The sequence below is a fragment of the Schistocerca gregaria genome, chromosome 4, assembly GCF_023897955.1.
Source record: "Schistocerca gregaria isolate iqSchGreg1 chromosome 4, iqSchGreg1.2, whole genome shotgun sequence".
NCBI classification, from domain to species: domain Eukaryota; kingdom Metazoa; phylum Arthropoda; class Insecta; order Orthoptera; family Acrididae; genus Schistocerca; species Schistocerca gregaria.
Genome location: NC_064923.1, coordinates 648,117,592 through 648,136,147, shown reverse-complemented (window position 1 = coordinate 648,136,147; position 18,556 = coordinate 648,117,592). Strand labels below are relative to the sequence as shown.

The 18,556-nt window shown below is 43.3% G+C and overlaps 1 protein-coding gene across 8 annotated transcripts in view; it reads left to right on the top strand.

Annotated features, from left to right (window-relative positions):
• The window catches only part of LOC126268084 (homeobox protein homothorax), an 887,891-nt gene that overhangs the window by 855,440 nt on the left and 13,895 nt on the right, over positions 1-18,556 (top strand). The window lies entirely within an intron of this gene.

The window sequence follows — 18,556 nt, the reverse complement described above, 5'->3', positions numbered from 1 at the left end:
TCAATGACTCCCGCCATTTCTCTTGCGCTGTCTCCAGCACTGCTGCAGCCCCTGGGGAGCGGGCAGCGCGCCGGGGGCCGGACTTCCGCTGCTTTCTGGGGGCCAAGGATGCTGCGGTCGTGGCTTCCCAAAGAGCACGCTTTCTTCGTGTGGTGCCTCTGGCCAAACACGCACCGCCGTCTTGCGGGTGACGAGGCAGTTGTACTTCAAGGAGTTCACGGAATCAGAAGGGACTAAAAATTAACAATGGGTATCCGATAGAACTGTCAAATAATCTCGCGTCAAAGTAAGGTGAAGTCCTACTTAACGCCTTCGAGCCCTCGATAGCCGTCACATTAAACCCATTTTGCCCAGCTAACCGTATTACTCTTTCAGTTTGATCGAATGTTAACTACAGTTCGGTGGGGTAGAGATGAACTGTATTGTGATATTTAGACACTGAAAAGCCACTTAATATCAAGTCCGTTGCACGGTAACCAATCACAAGAAGTTGATCATTTTTAAAATAACTGAAAAGCCACGATCACTTCAATCATTTATTAGATGACTGGTTTCAGCACTCTGAAAGTGCCATCATCAGATCTGTGAAGGTATAACACAACAGGTTTGAGGGAGGGCTTACATGAGTTAACTATATACCTTACAATTATTACAGAACCACATACCTGAAACGTCGATTAACATTTATAAAACCATATGGACATCATGGCATATGAGGCAGACCATCTGATAAAATCATGATCACAACCAATAAAAATATACAAAAACTCCTCTCATGGCCGTTCTTTCCATAAAATATAAAACAGAAGTCACCAGATGAAACTACCACTGCTCTCCTGACACCGGTCGGCATCATCACTGCCTATTCCGCGCAAGCTTACCTGCAGCGATTCTAGCGGTTCACAACCGGCCACCAGATAGCGCTGTCCAAGCAGCGCACACACAGTCCCACGGTAAACTACTACTAAAACACAGTTGACTTCAGTTTTATATTTTATGGAAAGAACGACCATGAGAGGAGTTTTTGTATATTTTTATTGGTTGTGATCATGATTTTATCAGATGGTCTGCCTCATATCCCATGATGTCCATATTGTTTTATAAATGCTAATCCACGTTTCAGGTATGTGGTTCTGTAATAATTGTAAGGTATATAGTTAACTCATGTAAGCCCTTCCTCAAACCTGTTACGTTATACCTTCACAGATCTGATGATTGCACTTTCAGAGTGCTGAAACTGGTCACCTAATAAACGATTGAAGATACCGTGGCTTATTAATTATTTTAAAAACAGAGTGATCGCCCCACGACACACCATGCGTTCAGTGCAAAAAAGTTGATCTTTAATTACGAATAGGTAGATTATGTCAGCACTCTCATACGGGGACTTTCCAGACTGAACTTCAGGAAACTACGCGATTCGGCGCATTTAAGAAAGAAAGGAAGACTAGGCTTTAAGGCGTCGTTCACAACGACATCAATAGAGAGAGAACAAGATAAGATTGGAAAAGCACACAGGCCGTGCCCTTTCAGAGGGGCCATCCTGCCATTTACCTTAAGCGACGTAAGAAAATCACAGGAAAAAATGATTCTGGATGCCCAGACTGGGCTTTGAACCGCTGCTCTCACAAAGACGAGTCTGATGACTTATCTCAACGCCATCTCGCTCGGTTCTGCTCGTACGAGCTTTGAATGAACAACGTAAATACGAAATCATAGGAAACCCGAAACGTGTATGAAGTTCATACGAGGCAGTGTTCGCTGCAGATTCCCGAGCGCATTTTAGCGCCAGATGGCTAAAATGAAGCAAGACATCAATAAAATAGCAAAATATATATCAAACACAACTTGAGAATTCAGAATCCTCAGACAGGACTATCTGCAGGGTGGGCTGCATTCAGACGCTTCAGTTCGAGCATTGTTCATCATACATTTTTTGATTAAGACTGAACAGAAGAAACCTTGGAAGAGTTGCACACAGTCAATAGGTTTGTTTAGCCAGATAGTGAACGGCGTTGAAACGTATGATAACCTGCCTTGGAAGGTATCAACGGAAATGCTTTTCCTATCTAATGAAGGAGCTTTATGACAGTATACAGCTCATTTCATTTCCATATGTACTAATAGTGTATGTAAATGTCTAAACTAATTGTATACCACTCGAAACGGAAGATTAGGTTTCAGCGCATCATAAGGCATCGAAAAAACATAGGAACAAATGTAGCCATTACTGTGCAGAGACGCGGACGTAGGGCCTACAAATGTGAAGGTAGATTATGACTTGTTATTGCCGATGTTATGACCTACGTTGCTGTTCCCGACTCACGGTGACTCTAAGAACGAATTAAGTGTGCTGTAGAACCGGTAAATTTGTTTGGATGGCTTCAAGCAGGTCGTGTCCTTTATCTTAGAGTTGTACTTGCAATGTCTTTTTCTTTTTTGATTCTTCCTCTTTCGGAGTACATTCCTAATATTTCAACATACGTTCAGCATTCGTTGACGTTGGTGGTTTAATGTTGGTTAGTAGCACATCGTTACTTGTTTTCCTTGTTTACGTTTCACTTCCATAAAACCATTTTTCCAAGCTGACTTTATCTCCTTGTTTGATGACTGCATGCAGTGATCGTGTTTTCTGCATTAAAAAAAAAAAAATGGTTGTTGGCTTCGTACCTCCCTTATGTTTGTCGACATACCGTTCAAGTCAAGTGATTAGTAGCCAGCTATGTTGTTCGGCTGAGGATAACTTAGTCTCTACTCAGCAAATACGACACACTAATTGAGCTACCAGAACACGCTTAAGGCAGGGAATATTGCATCATACCTCGCGAGTACGTGAGCGAGCGAACTGGAATCCAGTATGGTAGTTCCATCTTTCATACATATGATGCTAAGCTCCAGAGCTCTTCCGAAACATTAATTTGTACTGTCCGGCGACTAGCAACCTATTTGAATCACTACTTGAACAATAGCTTAAACTTTTTTGATAAAGTTGTTTTTTTATCATGATTTAAATGTGCCCTAGTGTCTCAATGCAAGTGAAAATCGCAGGTGCAAAGTACAGTTACAGATTTTCTGCATTGTGTTTTCAAGCGAAGCCTGTAACTTTATTTTCCACATTTTTGGCAACCATTTTCATACCCGGCATATTCGCTACTGTATTATTCCCTGCCCGGCATCGGTTTGGAAATGACGCTATAAATATTTCAAAGTAGTATTAATTTTCACGGGACACATGTTAGAAGTTGCTTGTGTCGAAGACGTGATCATCCCTCTTTAGGTGTCAGTTGGATGCAGAATTTAGTTACAGTCCACATTGCTTTTACATCTTCTACCCAACCACCTATGCTTTGACGCTCACGGCATATACTTCGGTACAATGAAGATACAGGGTGTGATTTAGAATGCGGTGACTGTTTCTCCGCACAAGAAAAGAGTAGGGAAACACACGTTTCATAGGGTAATTATGTCCCGTAGACATAGATATCCTCGTTTGTACAGAATTTATTTCATTAATATCTAAGAACGAACTCATTTCTGAGGAAATAGAAGGGGCGTTCAATAACTAATGCAACACAATTTCCACCCTTTTTCGGTTGAAAAAAAAGAAAGAAATGCGGAACTTGGTGTGGGACATCGTGGGATATTCTCGCTTGAGCCCCTATAGTGTTATGAAGCCTTCAAAATGGCGTCTGTAACGGAGTTGCATCCAAAGCATAGAGCTGTCACTGAGTTTATTTTGGCGCGAAACAGGTCATTGCAGATATTCATAGACGCTTGCAGAATGTATACGAAGTCCTGGCAGCGAGCAAAAACACGGAAAGTCGTTGGTCGAAGCGCATGTCATATCGAAACTTCATACGAGTGTTCTTCCTCGTCCACCGTACTGCCCAGATCTCGCACTTTCCGACCTTCATCTGTTTGGCCCAGTGAAGGATGCACTCCCCGGGAAGTAGTACTTCTATGGTTGGGTGGGGTTGGCTTCGACGTCGACGAGTAAGTGGTGCTGTGCGGGTATACAAACCCGTCCAGTAGAGAGGAGTAAGACCGTCACATTTAACGGAGATTATCCAGAAAAATTGGGTTTTGGAGCCAAAAGAGTGGGGAATAATGTGGCGTCTTGGAAGCCTGAATGAAAACAACCTGATTTAAGTAAAGAATTAACTCCAATTCCAGGGGTAATGTCAGAGTTTTTCGTCTGCACTGAATTATTGGAGATCTTCATATTTCCATGTGGTAATCCTTTTGTATCGTAATGTTTGTGTTTCTTATACGCAAACATTGTCATTATCAATAGTCTTCAGGTTAAAGACATTTTATTTTCGGCTGTTTAGAAAAAGGTAAACGTTCGTTTTCAGAAAGTCTGCTTCATTATGGCCGCGCAGTTGCATCGGCACTGAGGCGTCGCGTGTGCATTTGGCTCACAAACACGGATGCGCGTTTCTTCTCTAATTAGCAGGCGCACTATTTATCACACGTCAACACACTCATTAGACTTTAAATCGTGGTCGCCGAATTCCCAGCGCGTAAATTAGTCAGGCTACGCGCTCGCCGCGGCTGTTTGCCTAAGCCGGCGCTATTAATATTTTGATAGCTTTATCCTGAGGGCGGCCGGTGGCAGGTTTGAATTTGTGGCGTCATTTACCTGTCAGGCCTCGACTAGCGCGCCTGTCACGCGCTTGTCCCCGCCGGATGAATTACCACCACCTGAAACGGTATTGCGTTTATTAGTCATTTAACAGGGCGTAATTTCGGCCAGCGGCCGGGTTCCGTTTTGCAGTGGAAATGGACTCATCGCTGCATCGTCCCTGCTGCGACGTACTACGCCCCTGCCCTGCTGCGCTGTTTCAGCCGGCACGCGTAAGCGGCCACTTGTTCTGCGAAAGCTAGCGTCCTTTGCGGTCCTTAAGCTGCATACATACTGACGGTTAAGCTGCAGCGTTGTGCAGTGGAGCTCAAATGGGAAAATGAGAAAAAAGAAATTGGCCTCAGTTCTTGCGATATGTATTAATGGGAACCGCGACTCTCAGAAAAGGCGAACCGTAGTACAAGGGCGACGGTATATTCTTGGAAGTCTACTTGTAGCATTCTTTTAGGCATTTCCTACTAACAGAATATCAAGCTAATATTTCGTGACGAGCCCTGATGCCTTTAGTCTTAAGAATCGCAAAGAACATGAATTTGATGTGATTTGATACTAGGAACGAGAATTGTTTCTTATTCGTCTTCTCCGCCTGGAGATGTCGATGTTTTCTTTTGAAGTCAGTGACCCAAGCTAAGTGAAACACAGTTTTTGGTCCTTTTCTCACGATTATGATAACATCAAATGTTCCATTTTTTCCCTGACGTGCTTCCAATAGCGAAAGCTTTTACACCCAGTACTGGAAACTTTATAGTGGTTAAAATAAATGAAACTGTTTAAAGTAGCCGTACCACACGAGTAAATGCGGTTCACACTACTACTCCCTTACGTAATTCTTAAACCAAAAATGAAAAAGGAAACCTTAATGCTAAAAAGCCATAGCAAATATCTGATCCGACCAATTGTTAATGTATCCTCTAACGACTGTTACTATCTCCTTGATTCCCAAAAAAGTGAGAGTCCTTACAAAACCGAAGGAACCGGCCATCCAGTCATTAGTGTACCCGAGAACAATTCATCAGTGTACTGGACTGTTTTCGAGAGGGAGATATTGACACTTTCAATTCATAATTGTCAAAGTTGTTAATATCATTCTAGGCCCACGAGTATAGTCTTATTTATACCGTAACGGCCTGCTTTTGTTGCACTTGTCTTAGTCTTAATTGTCGGGAACACGTTTTCTACCTTTGAAAGCAAAATATGGCTTTTGGCGTTTATTTGAGTCGGAATACTTACTTCCTCAAGCGGAGAGAAGGGCTAACCTTTTCTTCGTCTGATATGACAAGATAAATTCTGATACTGCTCACTCGCTTCTGTAAAGAACACCGGAAGAAACGTCGCACGAAATGGTTCAAATGGCTCTGAGCACTATGGGACTCAATTGCTGTGGTCATTAGTCCCCTAGAACTTAGAACTACTTAAACCTAACTAACCTAAGAACATCACACACATTCATGCCCGCGGCAGGATTCGAACCTGCGACCGTAGCAGTCGCACGGTTCCGGACTGCGCGCCTAGAACCGCGAGACCACCGCGGCCGGCAAACGTCGCACGGTTAGTAGCATTACGCAGGAGCAAAGTAATGCACACAGCATAGATTTTTGGGCCGCTATTCTTTCAATGCTTTTCCGGAGCCGTGTTCTGTCTCGTACTAGCAGACTTCGAATTGAGACCGTACAAAACAAGTGCAAAAAATGGAAATAAACGGAAATGAATAATTAGTTTTCTTCACCTACGTGTAGAAACCAACAATTTTTGTAAAGTATTATTATTGCTAAAGTGCAAATGTCAATAGCTTCACTAAATTGCTTGTTATGATAATGTTTAGAGATACCTTCATGTAGCAACGGTGTGGTCATATAATACATATTAAGGAACAACCATCATCTACGCGCACGATTTGCCTTACGAGGGAAAAGCGAGCATTAATCCGAGAGAGACATGTGTGCAGGCTGTTTTTCCATTACGTCAGTCACAAGCCGTGTGACTTTGGATACCTAGCCACTGCCTTCTTGGTCGTTCCTGGAGCTTGTTGGCCGTTGTGTCTTAGTTGTTTTCGGCCGTACACTATATACTCATCTGAACGTGTATGACGAGTTACGTAAATTATTCTTCTCGCATCTGTTTTCCAAGTCTAGATAAAAGTAAAGGGAGGTCAGTAGACGCGCTACTTTCGCCACAGACAGTGCTTACCCGACTTCAATAATTTAAATGTGCTGCGCGTATTTTTGGGTGTCACTTACTCTCGTCCCCTACTAACGCGCAAAGGTATGTAATTATTTCAGCACAAAAGCGAAGAACTAATCAGTGCAACCTAACGTTCCTTAAGCATTTGACTCTTTAAACGCGTATTTAACCATAATAAAAATAAACAGTAAAAAACAAGTTAGTAATGGTCCAAATGGCTCTGAACATTATGGGACTTAACTACTGCGGACATCAGTCCCCTAGAACTTAGAACTACTTAAACCTAACTAACCTAAGGACATCACACACATCCATGCCCGAGGCAGTATTCTGACCTGCGACCGTAGCGGTCGTGTGGCTCCACACTGTAGCGCCTAGAACCGCTCGGCCACTCCGGCCGGCAAACAAGGTAGTAAATTAGAATTACGGACTACTGCATTTTTTAAAATATTTCATTGGGAATTTATAACTTTAAAAATTCAAAACAGCGCAGTATATTGCAACGCACGTCACAAATTATGTCATTTTGAAAGTAGATTAAATTAAAATCAACTGTAGGAGTGTATGTAACGCTTGGAGTTGCAACTGTACTCTTTTCTGCTATTAAGACTGAAGTGAGGTCTTACTTGGTTTCATGGACGACTGGAAGAGAGAATTCCTATTCCAGGGCGGAATTGCTGCCTTTCATAAATTTTCTGTCTCTAGTGAGTGATTAAGTATTTCTTGCAAATTGAAAGTAAAAGGACTTTCTTGTGTTAAAAGCGACAGTCTGCTCAGTGTGTTCAAGGACTTCCACGTGGAACAGTTTCAAAAGTTCCACGAATTTTATAAATTGCTCTTTTCTCAATGCCCAACGCTTTTAGTTGTGACGTATCTAATGCTGATGACTAGTTGAATCCGTGTCTGGATTTAAATACTTGGGTCTTATACCTACATCTACTTCCTCTGTAAGCCATCGTACGTTGCATACCGGAAGGTACCTTCTACCACTACTACTCGATTCCTTTCCTGTTTCCCTCACACACACACAGCGAGGAAAAAACTACCATCTACATGCCACAGTATGAGTTCTAATCTCACGTACCTTATCTTTGTGGTCCTTACGCGAAATGTGTGTTGGCGGCAGTAGAGCCGTTGTGCAGTCAGCTTTAAGTCCGTGTTCTCTAAATTTTCGCAGTAGCAGTAGCGTTCCTCGAAAAGAACGTCGCCTTCCCTCCAGGGGTTCGCACTTGAGTTCACGGAACATCTCCGTAACACTTGCGAGGTGTTCGAACCTACCAGTAACAGATCTAGCAGCCCGTCTCTGCCTTGCTTCGATGTCATCAAGCCTGTCTGGTGCGGATCCCAAACACTACAGCAGTATTCAAGAAGAGGACGCACAAGAATCCTACATGCGTTCTCCTTTACAGATGGACCATACTTTCCCCAAATTCTCCCAAGAAACCGAAGCTAAGCATTTCCCTTCCCTACTATAATCATTCTGGTTTGTGGAAAAACAGGAGGTGCGTTTCATTTTATGTAACCTTTTACATTTCAGTATCAGAAGGTATCTTTAAGGAAATATTCGACGGATCGTTGGGTGTCAGACTTTCAAGTACTTAGCAACCAATTTTACGGTTTTATTAAAGACCACGTCTCCTTGTTTTGCGTGATCAGATGTACCACGCAGGAGAAGCGTATCAGGCGTGGTAGACGTCCTGAGTTACATCGGCTCTACATTCTCGACTTCAGAATGATGAACCAGCCGTTACCTGTAAGATCCTATTTCGGATTATATAGCTCTGCAACATAGATGAGGATAAGTAAACCGGTTTCATTGTCCATGGAGTGGAACTACAGCACGGTAATTAATTTCGTTTCACTAGAGCAGTGAAGGAACGAAGCAAATGTGTTTTTTTTAGGTGAATGTATTTTCATCTGCAACAGAGAACCCCTTACGAAACCAAAGAACACTCTGTCGTCTTTCTGGACCTACGTAGAGTCCAGCAGCAGACCCAAGCGTACGAAGCAGCCCCGGCGGCCACCTCGAGCTCCAACCTGTGGTCATTGGCTGGGTGGGGAAGACGTGCGATTCCTGGTGCAGCGCGTCATTTCTGCGCCACCCGCGGGACTTTAATTGGCCTCCCGCTGACGGGGAAACGGCCGGGCCATTGAGGGCGGCGACGGCTGCGGGGGCGGCAGGGAACACTCAGGGAAGCCGGTGCTGCTCCAATGATCCGGGAAGCTCTTTGGTGGTTTAAGGGAAACTACCGGAACCCGGAAATGTGCGCCGGAATCCCTCAACAATCCGGCGGAATGGTTGTTGTTGGTCATCCGGCGGGCTTTCCATTCTCTTCCTCCTGCCGGGCGCCGTCCCCCGCCTACAGACCTCCGCCTCCCCCGCACACACGCTGCCCCTCACGGTAGACCAGCGAGAGGCCGAATTCGCGATAACTTGGCTGGCATAGCGAATAGATCCATAGTGCGTATCACACACATACTTTCCTGTCCTTTACTAGGTTTGTGAAAAAATAATGAATAAACGCCAAGAGTTATACGGTGAATAGTAAGTATCCATGGATGTTGAAAAATAGGTGATATGAGGAGACCGAAAGAGAGGATGTTCTCCACAGAATCGGCGAGGAAAGGAAAACGTAGAACAAGTTGACAAGGAAGAGCGAGGTGATTGGACGTGTGTTAAGTCATCAGGGAATAACATTCATGGAGCAGAAGGTAAAAACTGTACGGGAATTCAGAGAATGGAATGCGTCCAACAAATAATTAGGTGTGGATACTATACTGGCAGGAAAAGGTCAGCACAGGAGACATGTCATGGCATGCCGTATGAAGCCAATCTGCCGACTTATGATTCAAAATAAGGACCTTATGCAATATAGGTAGTATACCTTGCACTGCATCACTGATTTAAGTAGCATTCCTATTACAGCGTGCAATATGGGAATTCACTTCAACACATACTTCCTTTACTGTCCCTTCTCTTCTGTTTCCTTCAACACCTCTCTTCTTTTCTGCCGGCCGGAGTGGCCGTGCGGTTCTAGGCGCTACAGTCTGGAAACGAGCTACTGCTACGGTCGCAGGTTCGAATCCTGCCTCGGGCATGGATATGTGTGATGTCCTTAGGTTAGTTAGGTTTAATTAGTTCTAAGTTCTAGGTGACTGATGACCTCAGAAGTTAAGTCCCACAGTGCTCAGAGCCATTTGAACCAATCTCCTTTTCTTAAAAAACGGACAAGTTTATTTAGTTAAAAGTACAGTTCCAAGTTATGGCTACACAGAGAGACTCGTAATTCAATGTATGCGACCATACTGATCTATCACAAGTTGTTAGATATCGTTGGCTCTTAGGCATTATTTATTGAGACATGATTAGTGATTGTAGTAGTGATCCTGGTGAAGAGCCATACTGGATATTCAGTTTACCTATGGAATTCAACTGTTGTCCTAATTTTCTTTGTCGGGTGCTGGTAGTGACGTTTTCAGAAGTGCTCGCAGCCTGGATTCCAAAAATACTGCCACAATATAAACCGAGAGCACCTCTCAAATCGTCAGTTTCAGGACGTGGCTAAACCTACTAGAGCAATCGGTGCTACGAATATCTCAAGAACATCAAATCGTGAAGTTCCTCGCGATGCATCGGATGTTTCATTTATGCCATTCGACTTGGTAGACGTCCTTGTATCTGATTAGGTTACTTGCAGTGAGCCAGCTATATGGAAGCAAAACGTGTCCACTTCTTAAAAGAGAAGTCTCTGAAGTGAGACACCTCTGAGCTTTAAAGGCATGCTCTAGGGAAGATCTGATCAGTAATGAGGACGTAGTTAAAGCATCAAACAGACCGCTCCGTTTAAAAACTTACAGGAGGCATCGCTGAAGTCTCCAGAAGGGATGGAAACCGGAACGGACTAATTAGTCTGTGTTTGAACGATGAGTGTGATTATTTCAAAGGTTTCTACAGATCGCAGACACTAAAAAGAAGTGCTCATAACTAGCAAGAGACCAGCTTTGGTGAGAGATGGCTGCAGGCTAAAATAAACTAAGTCAAAATATTTTCACGTAGTAGTTACACGAATTTTCGCAGTAAGTCGTGCCATTTCGTATACCAACCAAGGAGAGAGGTCTCCGAGACTTTGTGATATAACAGACGTTAGCCTTGAGGAGCCTTTCCGGACTACTGTTACGACCGTCCGCGGGTGCCATCCTCAGCTGTGCCTTAGGTCACCAGAGTTGTGTGCACAGGCGAGCAGCACATAAACGAGGCATCTCGGAGGGGCGGCAGCGAGTGTACCCGAGGAGGGCGCCTAATCTGGCCACCGCAACGCCACCCCTGCCGCCCCCGCACGACGCAGTTAATTGCTCCGCACCTTTAATGCTCCTTGTCCGGAGATAACGGCAGCGCGCCGGATGACTAACGCCGCATCCCACGACAATAACGGCCGCGCCGCGGCAGCACGGTTGCTGGGCGGAGACGACGCTGACGTCGACTGCAGGAGCTCCAGTGTCCGCTGTCGTCGTTCCACGAAGCTTCTGACGCTAGAAGAACTGAGAAGACTTCGGAAGGTGTGATAAACCATACTCTGTAATTATAAACTGACTGCACAAATGCATTGGTAGCGTTGTTCCATTTGAAGATGTGCCGAATGCTACTCTAGAGGAAGGTTGTGCAGCGACACCCAAGCAATCTTGTTGTAGGCAGGTGAAGAAAAGCGGTGTAAGGGGCATGAATCGTAGCATATTGAAGATTTAACAAGAATTCGACATTCCAAGTTCAAGGATGGATCTCCACTATCTCAGTGGCAATGTTTCCGCACACGACGACGACGACGACAATTGATTGATGAGCGGACACCACGTCGCCTCCGTAGAGCCAAACGGGTCGATCTTCGGTCTACTGGGCGTCAGATATCCGCCGATTTGAATGTGGTGCGTCAAAAATCCATTTTTACCAGGGCTGTACGTAGCGATATCCACCACTTAGGCTTCAGCAGATGACGATCCTGATACAGCATCCAGTGCATTCCCTTGACTTTTATCCGTTGAGCCTGTACCTGTATGTTCTAGATACTTGTCGATACAGGTGACACCAGGATTGTTACACGCTAGACACTGGGATGGTGGTTTAAATCGCCATGAGGCAATACGGATCTAGGTTACCCGTGAGCAGATACATGAAATTCTAACAAATTACTATGTACATCACAATTGTTATACAAATTTGTGACAAATTGCCTCTTGCACCACGATTTGTGCTAACATGTGTTCATATGTTTAGTCGGTATATTTAATTTTAATGTACATTGTGTCTTGCATCAAGTATTGTAAAAAGATCGAACGGTGCTTGTTGGCAAGTGGGAGGTGCGGAGAAGTAGATGGGGGTTTCGGTTTTGCCTTTATGGTAGGTAAAATAAGGAGGGACTGGAGGGTTGATTACCTGTTTCGTTTTAATGGCCAAGAAAAATCCTGGGCTGTGATTTGGGGAGCAAAATGTGTATGTGTGTGTGTGTGAGAGAGAGGTAAAGAGCGATGATATTTATTGATGACGCAGATCTTTTTCTGATGAAAATATGTATTAGGTTATTGCTGATGCACCACCTCGCCCTGGATCTAGGCAGTACGCATGTGTGACATGTGTATGGTGCGGATCTGCGTATATGCCGGTACAAGGGTTCAAGGTTGGTCAAAGTGGGCCAGGTAGTACATTGCTATACTATGTCCGTGGTTTCCGTAAATTGTTTGAGGCCAATATCTCTTGATAATTACATGCTCGATATCATTCCCCCGACTTCCCAAGTCGAGCGAGTGTTCCATCTTAAATGTCGTTGCTGTCGATGCAATGCTATGTGCTAATCTTCTTTCCTTTTTATGTTATGGAGGAACAGCGCTGAAATCGCTGGCCACTTTCTGTGGTTAAATTTTTCTGTGCTTTTCGTAAATAAATTTAGGTGAGTGCCAGAATAATGTCAGTAGCAAACCTGGATCTTTTTTTCGCCTCGTATTTGTCCGTCTGTGTTATTTCGTATTCTCAGCGCACGGGATGGTAAATAGATGGTTACCGCTGACCTACATAACAGCAATAAGAGGCGAATAGTTTTTATACCGTGCATTTTATTCGGTGTAACGTTAGTGCAGCGACACTCAAATAATGTGATGAACATACTATTGATGCTTGCAACATACAGTATAAGGAGTAGCACATATTTTTTTTGAATAGATGTTCTCTGATTTGATTTCAGGCAGAAGTAAACGACATTAAACAGTCGTGAAAAGTTGCACCTAATGGAACAATTAAAAAATCAAGCCCCTATAAAAAAAAGGAAAAATGTTCATCACACATTCTGCACTTAAATGTACGGGCCTACTACTTTTGCTGCACAAGTGGATTAGCAGTCTGCGTATTAAAACCCGTTGTAATAATAAGTGATTGCTACTTCAACTTGGCGCAGAGCCCGCTTATACAGCATTAGTTCAGTAATGCCACAGCTACTTCCTCGACTGAGGGAGAGTAGCTTATGTGATATCCACACAAATCCTGTAAACCTGTAGGACATTCTGTATCGGACGTTGGAAAGTATGAAATCAGGATTGAAAGCACTCTCACCGAAGTCTGTTGCGTATAAGTTGTTGGAGAACTGAATGTAGTTCACAGAGCTTAATAATCAGGTCTTGACATCGGTAGTAGGAAAGGGGCTGTAGAGGGGGGGGGGGCGGTGGAGGGAAGGGGTGACCCAAGAATCCGAGAAGCACACTAAGACCGTGGGAAAGACCGCCAGAATGATGGAATGAGAAACACAGGAAAATTGCTGGTGACGCGAGGTTCTGAATAGCTGGAAAACAAGAATAAATTGTGCAGTATCATGTTGGTAATTCGTACGCACTTTTAAGAGTATTAAGTAGGTTGTGAGGTGTACGAGAAGAAACCGAAAACATGAGACATTAAAATGAAAATAACGGAAAATTTTACTCCGAATTAGAAGCCGATGCTCGACGAGATCTTCGAAGTATGTAAAGGGAAACAACAAAATGAACAACTTTTTATACAAATTGCGATGATGCTGTCAAGCACGTATCAAGAGTTCTGGCCATCAAAAGTAAAACACTTAATATTCACATGTACCCATCATTAGATTTTTCTTTCCTCCGCCACGAGAACGTCTTTTCCTGTAGCATTAATTTTAGCGAGTTCCACCTGTTTTACTGCTGCCACCTAAACACGACCTCTTTCATAAATTAGTAACAGGGACAAGAGAGTTTGTTGTGGAGAACGCCACACTGAAATGTCACAGTCGACGAACTGCGAAGCTGCCCACAAGGTCCGTCTGGCGTGATACAGGATACGTGGACTTCTGTCTTATTTAGTGCGGCCGGACTCTGCTTGTGAACTTCTTAATTAGTTCCCGTGTCTGAATATAAACGATTTCATTAGCAGACGGCGTTCGTGTCTCACCTCTTTCCGAGAGCCGGCCGACTGCCGACACCTGCGCAGAAGGCAGCGACACGCGCTCTGCCGTTACGTCAGCTTCTCGCAAACGCCAAGTCGGTGTGATCGATGCCAGTGTAGCAGTCACAACTCGTCGAGACACCGCAATTTGCAAATATTAAGCATTAGGCACGTATCGTGCTGTTGGTTCTTGTGACGTCGCAGTGGTTCAAATAAGGAAGTCTTAAAGTAAACGTGAACCTTGTTTAAAGTTTGTTGATAAACAACCTACTCGTCCTTCTCTAGGCACTTTCTCCCCGTCCTAACCTCATTATTAGTACCTTACTTGTGTTAAATATTCGCGGCTAAGTACAATTAGCACAAAACACGGATAACAGCTGATTAGATAACTATCGCTACGTCCGTGCAGTTGTTGGCACTTAGAGACCTTTCGTAGTACTCGCACAGTAAAATCATGCTGAAACGGGTTTCGTAGAAGACAATCATATGCTGCAAATGAATGTATGACCGTAGACAGATAAAAAAGCAGAATTTCATCTGAAGACAAGCTGCTATTTTCCGTCACCGACACCGATCGAAGTGACTCCAGTTCGGGAGAAACATAGTTCAAACCACCGCTCACCTTCTATATTTAAGTTTTCTGCGGTTCCCCTGGATCATTTTAGGCTATCTCTCGGATGTTTCCTGAAACAAGTCCAGGCTCGATTTCCTTCTCTGTCCACCATTCGGAGCTAGTCATGCAGTCTCAACTGATCTCGTCGTCAAACGGATTAAAAAACAAACTTACATTCCTTTTCCAACTTCCTGTGACAATGCCGGAAAGAAGAATGAAGACTTTGAGAAATCAGTCGAAAATTTCTCATCGCTGAAATGTGAAGTACCTGACTTTAAAAAAAAAAAATAGTGATTGGCTAGTTATTATATTGTAGCAGACAGAAAAACTCATCTTATGAGTGATAAGTGGTTAAATTAATCAGAGTCTTGGCTGTTCCTAACTTCTCGTTATCGAGGACTTGTAAATTAAGAAATCATCAACGTGAGTTTTGGTTCGAACGGCATATTACTTTACAAAGAACGTCCCTATAGGAGAAGACACGCAACTGCCTTCATAGTCTGCCAACAAACCACTGAACACTTACTTTTGTACATGATATAGTACAAAGTATATTTATTAGACAGAAAAATAAACGTAATTGAACAGTAATTTTTATAAATTAAAATGCTGACTCGTTATACTTAAATAAGTCATCGAAAACGTAATAATTGAAGAAAGAAAACAGTTTCGAACATCTGAGTATCTTCACTATCATAAAATTATTCACAGCATAGTGTATGATAAGGTTCTAACTGTGGTATAAAATCGTTCTGTGTCACTGCAATCAAAAGCGACTCTCGATGATTTTTATTTTTTCACGCCTCTGAAAGAAAGTGGTCATATAGTCGGTCGTAATCATTTTAATGAAATGTGAGGACGGTCAGATGACTGAAAGTGGTAATTTATAAAGATTCTTTTATCAAGAGCTATTGGCGGTTCCAGAATATGACTTATTTAAAACACGCACGACTTATCATGAAACACCAGCTGCACAAAAACATTAACTGTTCAACCATGATTTTGTTTTGTTTCCATTTTTCCCTCTGTTTTGGTGCATATTATTTAATTTCAATTTAAAATACCTTTTTCTTAAAGTGATGTTGTGATTACCTGACATGATCATTCAGTGCAGGAGAGGATCTACAAATTTGTATTGTTACCTTCTTGTGAAAACCGATATATTGACCAAGACTGCTGTGTTTACACAGCTGCCATATCAGTAGTTTCGGCATTATGTGTGGGCGTCTTTAGATCTATAAAACCAGGAGCGGTAGTTACATCATACAATGCTTCAACTTCTCTGTCACATTCGGACTACACAATAGGCATAAGAAAGTCGAGGCGTTACAATGATACGCCAGGTGTGCTACCAAAATTTACGTACAAGTTGGAGTACGAATGACACGAACGAAACAGAAATGCGCCACATCTTGCCACTTTGAGTCAAAATACCCTGTTGCCTGTGATAGAGGAAGTCAGGACTGGATTGGGAGTTCAAAGGAAGCTGCTGCTGTGAGGTACCACCAGATGGAAGTCTGCACTACATAACGTCAGTTACAACTGATCCAGTCGTCATTAATCTGTCGCACAAAATATGCCATTATACCACGAAAAGGCAAGAAGTGGGGTGTATCTTTTTGGAGCCATGCTTACTCCCTGATGGACATATACTATGGTAGCAACCCTGGTAGGTCATTGTAATGCCTCGACTTTCTTATGCATATGGTTTAGTCCTAATGTGACTGAGTGACGTAAGCACTATATGATGTAATTATCACAGCTCGATTTTATGGATGTCAGGATGGCAGTACATATTGCCCAAACTAGTAACCAAGTAATAGCGTTAACATAGCGATCTTGGCAAATGAAAAGGTCAAGAAACAAAGGAATTAAATTCATTAGTTGCCAGTGGGTATTGATTTATGTCAGTGCGGCTGTAGTGGAATGGGATTCGAACTCGGGTCTTTCGCTTACTAGGCAGATAACAACCCAGAGACTACTTTAGCACACCGCCCTTCAGCCCCAAGTTCTCAACGTATGCCTCACGCTACTGATACAGTACTCTGCTCGTCAGGCTTATTACTCGCGGGATCTCGTCGATCCTCGTTAGAGTTAGAGCTTGGTATGCATTTGCACTGAAGGAGTCATTGGCCGTCGTAGCCTTAATTATAGTAGTGGTGTCTGTTCTTTCTGACTTGTCCGAAAGAATAGACGGCACATGTACCGGGTGATCAGTATAAATTAGAAAAACTTGCTAAACCACGGAATAATGCAGATAGAGAGGGAAAAATTGACACACAGGCTTGGAATGACATAGAGTTTTATTAGACAAAAAAAAACAAAGTTAATGAAATGTCCGACAGATGCGCGTCGTTTGGTGATGATCGTGTATCGTATGCTGAGCCGCCACTTTCGTCATGACTGGCCTCCCAGGTCTCCAGACCTGAGTCCGAGCAATTATTGCCTTTAGGGTTACCTGAAGTCGCAAGTGTATCGTGATCGACCGACATCTCTAGGGATGCTGAAAGACGACATCCGACGCCAATGCCTCACCATAACTCCGGAAATGCTTTACAGTGCTGTTCACAACATTATTCCTCGACTACAACTATCGTTGAGGAATGATGGTGGACGTATTGAGCATCTCCTGTAGAGAACATGATCTTTGCTTTGTCTTACTTTGTTATGCTAATTATTGCTATTCTGATCAGATGAAGTGCCATCAGTCGGACATTTTTTGAACTTTTCTATTTTTATTGTTTCTAATAAAACTCACGTGATTCCTAGCATGCCACGTGATTCCTAGCATGTCTGTCAATTTGTACCTTTCTGTCTACATTATTCCATGATGTATTAAGTTTTCAAATTTATATTGACTTTTTGATGATCCAGTATACAGGGTGTTACAAAAGGCTACGGCCAAACTTTTAGGAAACATTTCTCACACACAAATAAAGAAAACATGTTATGTGGACATGTGTCCGGAAACGCTTACTTTCCATGTTAGAGCTCATTTTATTACTTCTCTTCAAATCACATTAATCATGGAATGGAAACACACAGCAGAACGTACCAGCGTGACTTCAAACACTTTGTTACAGGAAATGTTCAAAATGTCCTCCGTTAGCGAGGATACATGCATCCACCCTCCGTCGCATGGAATCCCTGATGCGCTGATGCAGCCCTGGAGAATGGCGCATTGTATCACTGCCGTCCACAATACGAGCACGTAGAGTCTCTACATTTGGTACCAGGGTTGCATAGACAAGAGCTTTCAAATGCCCCCATAAATGAAAGTCAAGAGGGTTGAGGTCAGGAGAGCGTGGAGGCAATGGAATTGGTCCGCCCCCTACCAATCTATCGGTCACCGAATCTGTTGTTGAGAAGCGTACGAACACTTCGACTGAAATGTGCAGGAGCTCCATCGTGCATGAACCACATGTTGTGTCGTTGTTAAGGCACATGTTCTAGCAGCACAGGTAGAGTATCCCGTATGAAATCATGATAACGTGCTCCATTGAGCGTAGGTGGAAGAACGAAACTAAAATGAGCTCTAACATGGAAAGTAAGCGTTTCCGGACACATGTCCACATAACATCTTTTCTTTATTTGTGTGTAAGGAATGTTTCCTGAAAGTTTGGCCGTATCTTTTTGTGACACCCTGTATACGAGTGGAAATAAAATGGTTTACACAGGCAGA